The following is a 9,355-nucleotide window of genomic DNA, read 5'->3' as shown; positions in this document are numbered from 1 at the left end:
CATCTCAGGATACAGTTCTTTGATCAGGACAACCTCTTTTCAGTCATGTACTTGGACATATTTTTCTCTGGCCGTCAGCATCTCAGTCATTCAGACCCTTTGGCCTTTGTTCTGCTCAGGTAAGTGTTACAAAATCATTTAGTTCTATTGATTATGTGCCCAGAGGCACCCCACTCTGACAGTAATCTTGAAGGCACTTAACTCTACCTCTATGGATCATTGAGCCTAGCCTGGTTTGAATTTTGTTTGTTCATATTATTACTAATGTTATTTATTTGTGCTTTATCAAGATTTCCAATCTCAGCACCTGACTTTATACTCGCCATTCCATGTTTTCTGTTTCATTACTTTTCTGCCCTTAATGTATTTCCTTTTTCTACATTATGCTTGCTTATTCTGCCATAATTTTTCTAGGTTCTTGAGTTGGTTGCTTTAACATATTAATCTTTGGGTGTATGAGTGTGTGTGTGTATGGTTTGTATAAATGTTTACAGACTAAGTTAGTAAATTAGTACGTTAGACGGGGTTCTCTAAAGAAACAAAACCAGGACGCTTATGATTATATATATATTTAGATAGATAGACAGACAGACAGACAGATACATAGATAGATAGATGATAGATAGATAGATATACAACATATGAAACAGCTAATTAGTCTATAGAGCAGCACAAATGGCTCAGTGCAACTCACCTCTGTGAGACAGCTAATACACTGGCAGTCCTTCAAGTCTTGAGGGCCTCCAGGTAGTCCTCTGTAGAGCAATTCAGGCTATCCAGCCACAGGCAGCAAACAGAAAGCAGGTCACCAACAGTCAGTCAGATGACAGGATCTGACAGTCCCCAGCTCAAATGATGTATACTCCAGTAGTGTGGCAAAGCAGGTCTTGAAGGAACCTCAAATTATAGCAACAGTCCACTGGTTAGGTGTCCCACAGGTAGTGTAGCTTGCAAGTTGAGGCAGAGAACCAGCTAAGGCAGCCGCACACTGGTCAGATCATCAAAAAGCAAGAGACAAGAAAGGCATGGATTGCCGAGCCATTTATCTCTCTGCCCTTCGATTAATCCCACATGTGTTCATTGGCCAGGTTGGCACAATAAACCTATCTATCACAATTAGTAAATTAATAAATTCAGCAATGTACATATTGCTTTGAGACATTAGCTGCAATGCAATAATAGTTTCCTCACTTCCTTCTGTATCCCCCTATTTCCATTCATCCTTCTTCCTACTCCTTCCTGCCTTCTGAGCTTAGTTTTGAGACTAAGTGCTTTGAGTGCTTCCCTTGTGATCTCAAATGTTTGATTGTCAGAGGAATGTGTTCTTCACAGGTGTTACTGTTCACTTTATAGTCTGATCTATTTGGCTGCAAGATGATCTCTGGGAAGTGGGTTCAATTCCAGGTTCAAAAAATGTCTAAGGGCTATTGTCTTAGGGCTTCCACTAGCCTCTATCAAACCAGTAAGTCTGGTCTTTTTTATTAACATATTAATCTTGAAGTGGCAGTTTACTGGTTACACTCTGTTCACTAGAAACATATAATCCTTCCAGCCTGCAATCAAAGGGAGGGAATTATATAAGGGTGTGACTACCAGGAGCCGGGGACCATTAGGAACCATCTTTATGACTACCCACTATAATAATCAGTGGATGACAGCCATTAGATCTGTGTTTCCCCAAGCGAGTGATCCTGCCCCCTGGAGGGAAGCACTGGAATGTTCCAGGGGAGCTTCAAAAGAGATACGGTAGTGACAATTTATCCTGGATTATGGGCTATAAAATCTTTGAAAACTTTTTTTTTTTACTTGTTAAAGGTTTTTAATTGCTAGAGGGGTGCTGAGTAGTTTTGTTATTTGTTTCTTTCTTTGTTTTTGTTCCAAATAAGTTTGAGAATCTATGCATTAAATGAAAGCTTGATAGGAAATTCTATAGCATCAAGCTGTTCCCACATGAACCCACTAATTAATCCTAGCATCACTGAAAGAGGGACAAATATATATATATAGTTTTCTGAGGTGAAGCTATAGGAAGTACATAGCACCATACCAAAGTATTCTTCACACACAGAGTTAAGCCTGAATCTAATCAAGCCTTTAGCAAACAATCCAATTTACAGGGGATCTAGATGATTGTGGGTCCCTGGGTGGTGCAAACAGAATTTTTACACAACTCAAATTCTCCATTTGCTTGAAAACCACCTCATCCTCCTATGCACACTATGCTAATTAAGAAAATAACTCCTGGAAGGAGGGCAAATTTGGCAAATAAATGTAGATTGTATGCATTATTTGTATAAAAATAACAGAAAGCACTCTGCTACTAACTGAAATGTTGGCAGTTCAAACCAGCATAGCCTCGTAAAGAGAGCCTGGTGATTTGCTTCTAAAGAGTCACAGCCATGAAATTCCTATCGAGTTAGTGTTGCTCTGCCATCGATGGGGTCTCCATTAATTGGAATCGGCTGGAGTTTTGTTTGATATGAGAGAAAGAAGAAGAAGTTAAACGATATCATGAGGACACACAAATTTACAATATGGGACTGATTTCTTCAATAAATTGACTACATAAAAAAGTGAGCTTAGCAGAATCTTAGAAGACGCAACAACCAAATGTAATCTGTAGACCTTGCTTGTATCTATATTTAAACAAATCAATTGGGGAAAAAATTGAGACAAGGGAATTTTAAATATGGTTCAATAGATGATACCAAGGAATTTTTGTGAATTGTTCTTGGTATAATAATGTCATTGTGGTCATGAAGGAAAATATCTACATTTTTTTTCAGATGCACACTAAAGCAGGTAAAAGTAACATTTTAGACATAAGGTCTAGGATTTTATTTAAAATATTTTGGCAGATAGATCAAACACTGTGTTAGGCCAGGTTGTCTAGAGAAAGAAATCCAGTGACACTCATCTATGTATAAGGGCTTTTTATTAAAAAGTAATGCCAAGAAAGCATCCCAGCTCAGTCTAACTCAAGTCCGTAAGTCTGATGCGAGTCCTTATGTCCCTCATCACACTCACATAGCCACACGTCAGTGACACAGAAGAGGGAAGCAGGAAGCAAAATGATCACAGGCCGGTGGATGCAGAGTTGCATGGATCCAAGGTTGGTGGAAGCACAGCAGTGCGTGGACAGCTCTCAGGGTCAGGCAGTCCACATGGGGCCACCCCTGGAGGCAGACAGAGTCCCATTGCAGTCCCAGCAAGGAGGAAAGTGAACTGGCAGAGAGACAGACAGAGCGAGAAGTTCCCGGAGTCCTTCACTCACTCTCTTTTTAAAAGATCATTTTATTGGGGGCTCTTACAGCTCTTACAACAATCCCTACATCAATTGTATCAAGCATATTTGTACATGTTGCCATCATCCTTTTCAAAACATTTACTTTCTATTTGAGTTCTTGGTATCAGCTCCTCTTTTTTCCCTTTCTCCCCTTCTCACCCCTCATGACTCCTTGATAAATTATAAATTATTTTTATATCTAACACTGACCACTGTCTGCCTTCACCCATGTTTCTGTTCTTCGTCCCCCTGCTCTGTGTGTGTGTGTGTGTGTGTGTGTGTGTGTGTGTGTGATTATATGTCGATCATTGCAATCGGTTCTACCTTTCTCTCCTTCCTTCCTCCTACCCTTCTGGTATGGCTACTCCCATTTCTGTTCCTGAGGGGGTTATCTGACCTGGATTCCATGTGTCATGAGCTCTTATCTGCACCAATGTACGTGCTCTGGTCTAGACAGAACTGAAAGGCAGGACCGGGGTCATGATAGTGGAGAGTGAGGAAGCCTCAAAGAACCAGAGGAATATTGTGTGTTTCATCAGTGCTATACTGTGCCCTGGTTGACTTATCCATTCCTCGTGACTACAAAAGCCAACCTCCTAAAGAGGTGTCATCAAGCTATCACTTGATTCAGAGATTTGTCTCTACCCTGGCCATGAGTGTCTAGTTGACACAAACTCATCCAACTACCAAGACACAAACAATGTCTTAATTGTTGAACTACATAATGAATGCATTTGCATGTTTATTATACAACTCTATTTACTATTTTCACATTTTTATGTTATGATAAAAAATTGGAGGGGAAAGGTAGCAGGGCTGCATTTTACTTTGTAATCAATGCTTCTATTTATTTCTAAACTTTTCAGCACCCCAAACAGAAACTCTGTACCCACTAATACCTATCTTCCCCTTTCCCAAGCCAATGATAACCTCTAATCTACTTTTCATCTTTATGAAATTGCTTATTCTAGATGTCATGAAGATGGTATCATACAATATTTGTCTTTTTGTGTCTCCCTTATTTCACTCAGCATGTTTTTATGGTTTACCCATGCTATAGCATGTCTCAGGACTTCATTTCTCTTTATGGCTGAGTAATATTCTATTATATGTATATGTCACATTTTGTTGATTAATTAATCTCTTGATGCACACTTGGATTGTTTCCAATGTTTAGCTTTTCTAAGTAATGTTACATTGACCTTTTTTGGTGTACACATTATAGTTTTATTATTATTTATCATTTTATTGGATACACTATTATAGTTTTGTGGAGGTTTTGTTTTTGTTTGGGTTTGGGTGTTTTGTTATCCTCCTACAAAGGATCATATGGCATTATAAGCTGAGTTATACCTAGAATTCAAAAAATAAATGTTTAAAACAAGATTTAATAAAAATATTAAAAAATTCCCAATTCATTTTATGAAACTAGCATAGCTATTTAGAGTCTTTTAGGTAGGGTGGAGAGGAAGGGAAAAAAGAGGAGTTGATACCAAGGGCTCCTGTAGAAGGAAAATGTTTTGAAAATTATGATGGCAACCTATATATAAATATGCTTGATACTATTGTTGTATGGATTGTTATAAGAGCTGTAAGCACTCCCAATAAAATGATTTATAAATAAATAAAATGTTTTAGGGAAATGTAACTTGGAGGGAAAAATGTTTACAGATGTGACTGTAAAGTGGCTCATGGTTTAAAGCCTCTTATTTCTTGCTTTTTGTCTCACTTGCAAGAAAGAATGCTGGCGAGGGATGGCAGTCAGACCAGTGTCAGAGAACGAGGTTTGAATGGAACAAGGAAGTACTTTGGTGTGAAATACCAAACGGCCCCCAGATAATCTGAGGGCTTTGTAATATATGAAGAGGCAGGTTTGTATCCTGCTAATGGCAGACGTCCTACCATTGGCTGGCTTTCCCATGGCTCTTCTGCTCATGGCTGGCCTTCTGTAGACTACTTTCCCTTCCCGTGTACATGCACAACTGTGCCCCAGAGTTGATGTTGTGGCCTTGTCACAAGGCCCCTGAAACCAAGGGTCAGATATAAGCATTCTATCCCTCCCCACCCCTAACCTTCACTGTCTATGTCATTTATTGATAATAAAATTCATCTTATCTACCCTTCACCTTTCTTTGTCCTGGAAAGCCATGGGGGACATGTGCCTCCCCCTCTTTTTTGTGTTAGAATTTCTTCCATTGTCGTCTTTTTTCTTCCTTTGCTGGCTCTCTCTGGCTAACACAGTTGTGAGCATATATGGCTTGAAGAGCTTCACATACTGAACACACCTGTTCCCATATTTATAATACAGAACATTATGAATCCCCAGAAATTTTCCTTATATCTTTTCTAGATTATATCACCTCCTGAAGATATTTACCTTGCTACAGCCAGCATAATTTTAATTAAAAAAAAAGTCTCATGACTTTCTTCCTTTCAGAAGAATTAACAGCCATTTTAAAAAAACTTTTTTTGTTTTCAGTCATTATTAAGCTAGTGTAAAAATAGAAAATTGAAAATAATTTCACTTATAAATGAAGATGCAAATTTTCTAAATGAAATTTTCCAAAGTAGAACCCAGAAATATTAATATCTATACGTACATGTCCACACATAGTATTGCTAACTTCACTACTTACTGCTATTCTTGCACTCTCTCAAAAGTTCTGAATAAAACAGACACGGTATGGAATGTGTCCTTTGGACCCAAGGTCTCTGCACTGAGAATCAGAGGGAGATCGATGGCAAGGCTGTGGAGATTTCTGAGGAACACTGGGCCCGCAGACTCTGAAAGGAGACAAGGACTTTCCCCCCAGCGCCAGCAGAGAAAGCTTCCTTAAATTTTTGTTTGCTAAAGTCTAAATAAGTAAAGTAGATATTTTGGAAGCTGTTTTCTCCATAAGGGATTGTAGACATTAATTTTTTTTTTGTTTTTCCATGGTTTAAGACAGATTTTATTCCTGCTCTTAAAAGAGAATTGTGCTGGTTACAGAAGTTCAGATTAACAGTTGTTTCCCTCGGCATTTTGAATATAGAGCATCATCATCTTGTGACGTCTATTGGCAATGAAAGTTCTGCTGCCAATCTGATTATCGTTTCCTTGTAAGAAATCCATCTTTTCTTTAAGTAAGATATATTTTCCATTCTTATTTAATGCTCTACAGTTTTGCTCCATTGCTACTAGGTATACACTTCTAAAAATTTCCTGCTAATCAACGAGAGTCTCTTTCAATGCAAGGCTTTATGCCTTTCTTCCTTTCTGAAGAATTATCTGCCATTTAAAAAAAAAGTTTTCTTTTCTGTTCCATTCTCCTTCAACTCTGATTAGGTGTATTTTTTAATTTCTCATTCTACCCTCCATTACCCTTAATTCCTCTTTCTTCATTTCCTCCTCTTTTTGTGCTATGATCTAGGAGCTTCCCCAGTTTACTATTGAGATAATTTATTGAAGACTACTATTATTTCATCTTAGGACTATCTGTTCCTTTTTCATGCTTGCTATTTCCTACTTGTCCTTGTAGGGTTAATGTACAGTATTTTAAAGTACTCAGATTGATCTCCATACCTGCATGTGTCAATGCTTTGCTGAACATATAGACTATTAGTAAGATCATGAATTTGCTCTTGTGCTCTCCCTGCCCCATGCCCACCCAAAGGCATTCTTTGGGAGTCTTTTCTCATATATGCAGCCTTTCTTTTCATGTAATTTATACCTATCTCAACCCTGGTCCACATGGATTTCAACAAGTCCAAACAAGGTTGTTATGTTAAAGAGATCAGCTTTTATCTTTTGCTTCATATTAATGGCTCCCATCTGGACTCACCACACATGTTGATAGTTCCTGGTATTCTGTTGAATCCCTTTGCTTCTTTCATTCCTTTTTGTGTAAATACACTGTCTCAAAAACAAAAATCCATGTCCAAGATATTTCATGAACTATGTATTCCATTTAACAAACAAGTTACTCTTTACTATGATCAACTTTAGGATAAATAAACAAAGACTTAGTAACTAGAGGAGGAGAGATATTACCAGGCATGTTCTGGCTCTCTACAAATCTCTTCTCCTTGTTGTATTTTATGTTTATGAATGAACTTGAAGTACTGTATGTCCATTTCACAATCCCCTTATAATATCTCCACTCCAAATCCTTTAAATCCATGAATTGTTTTTCTGAAAAGAATCACATTTTCAAAGAATCACTCATTTGGTGTTTTTACTTAACATATAGTTAGTTACTTAGACACACATCATGGACAGAATAAAAGTTTGATGAACTTGTGTCTCCAAGTTGTTACTGGAGTTTTATAAACCATGGGAGAGACGTGTGATGTTCATCTCATCTACCTGCGCCCCTTAAATATGCGATTGGGTGAATCTGGCTAATTAGCTTACAGGGTGTGGGCCTGTAGAGAGAGTAGCTCCTTTGGTGCTTGGATACTAACAGAATGCAAAGTTACTAGAATGGTACTGAGGTCAATGGGGGAGGACAAAAGGATTGTTAGTGTCATTTCTTCCAAGATGTATGTCCTGAATATATCAGGGCAGTGGTTTAGCTTAAATTTGCCTGTTTTTCTTATTCTTTGGAAAAGTCCCTTGTAGTTGCAACTTCCTCAAGTAGACAATGAGCCAGAAAAAAATCAAATCAAGATATGGTGTATATTTTCCTACCCACCAACCATTTACTTTAAATTTTTTACCTTGACTAAATAAATTATAAGCAGAAAGAATGAGAGAGAAAGGAAGATAGGGCTTGCATATAAAGCCAGGGATCAAACAGATTCTTAAGCAAAGACTGCTTCTGCTCCTTGAATCAAATATATTCCAACTGACCAACCTATCATTTGACATTTATTACTTCTGTCTCTCCTATTACATTTAATATAAAAATTTTGGCTTCACCTGTTTCCTGTTCTGTATCAAGAAGCTATTTCAAAAGAGAAATATTTGTTTACAAAAAATGAGAGAAATATTTTTATTGTTGATTTAATATTTTTATAGTCACATTAAACCCCATTAAAAAACCAAATCAATTATTATTGAGTCAATTGCAACTCAAAGCTACATAGAATGACAAAATATTACCCATTAGTGTTCAGTCTATCCCAACTCATTTCCACCCTAAGAGCAAGAAGAACTTTGCTATAGGGTTTCAAACACTGAAGGGGCCAGCCCCAATCCCAACTACGTGGACAGCTGCACCTCCCCTCAGAAGAATTTATTTCAGAGGACAGCACTGAAGTTGCAGCTCAGGGAGAGGGACATGTTTGATCAGAGCACACGGGGGCAAATGAAGGGGGAGGAAGAGAGGGCAGAGCACATCCTGGCCCACCTGCTGAGCAGCCTGAGACATGGCTATGAGACACTATGAGTCAAACACTGTAAATTTTTATGGAACCACACATTTTTTTTTCCTGTGGAGGAGCTGATAGGTTCAACCTGCAAACCTTTTGCTTAGCATTAGACCTCTTAACCACTCCACCACCAGAACTTCTGACAAACTATGCTCGTTGGCCCTGAGTCGATGCCTGGGGGGTTCCAAGACCAGTAACTCTTTACCATTTTCTCCCACAGAGTGTCTTGTGTTTTGAAATTGCTGACCGCCAGCAGGGCTCCTCAAAGCTCACTGCCTTCTACTCAAGTATTCTAACTTATAGCAACCCTATAGGGCAGAATAGAAGTTCCCCTGTGGGGTTCCAAGATAGGAAATCTTTGGGGAATAGAAAGCCTTGTCTTAATCACCATCCTTTCTTTTTTCCCCTTCCCACTTCCCCTTCCATCCCCACTGTAGGTGGTTTCAAACTGCTATCTTTGAGGTTAGCAGCCAACTAAGTTACCAGGGCTCCTGGCAAATGATTACTACCTGCAAATTACAAGAGGAAATTGGAGACCCAGAAGAATTAGACACTTCCTTCTCATTAAAACTCAACCTCATATTATGAGTGATGGCGTACAGAACATGATTAATGTAACTGATACTACTAAGTCATTTACATATGAAAATATTGAATTGGAAACGTGTTATTTCTATATACTTAAAACAATAAAAGAAAAAGAAACAAGTCAGTCTA

The sequence above is a fragment of the Echinops telfairi genome, unplaced genomic scaffold (assembly GCF_000313985.2).
Source record: "Echinops telfairi isolate 266 unplaced genomic scaffold, ASM31398v2 ScPeMD7_27;HRSCAF=92, whole genome shotgun sequence".
In the NCBI taxonomy this organism is placed as follows: domain Eukaryota; kingdom Metazoa; phylum Chordata; class Mammalia; order Afrosoricida; family Tenrecidae; genus Echinops; species Echinops telfairi.
The sequence above is the reverse complement of the archived record's forward strand: the minus strand, read 5'-3'. Positions refer to the sequence as shown.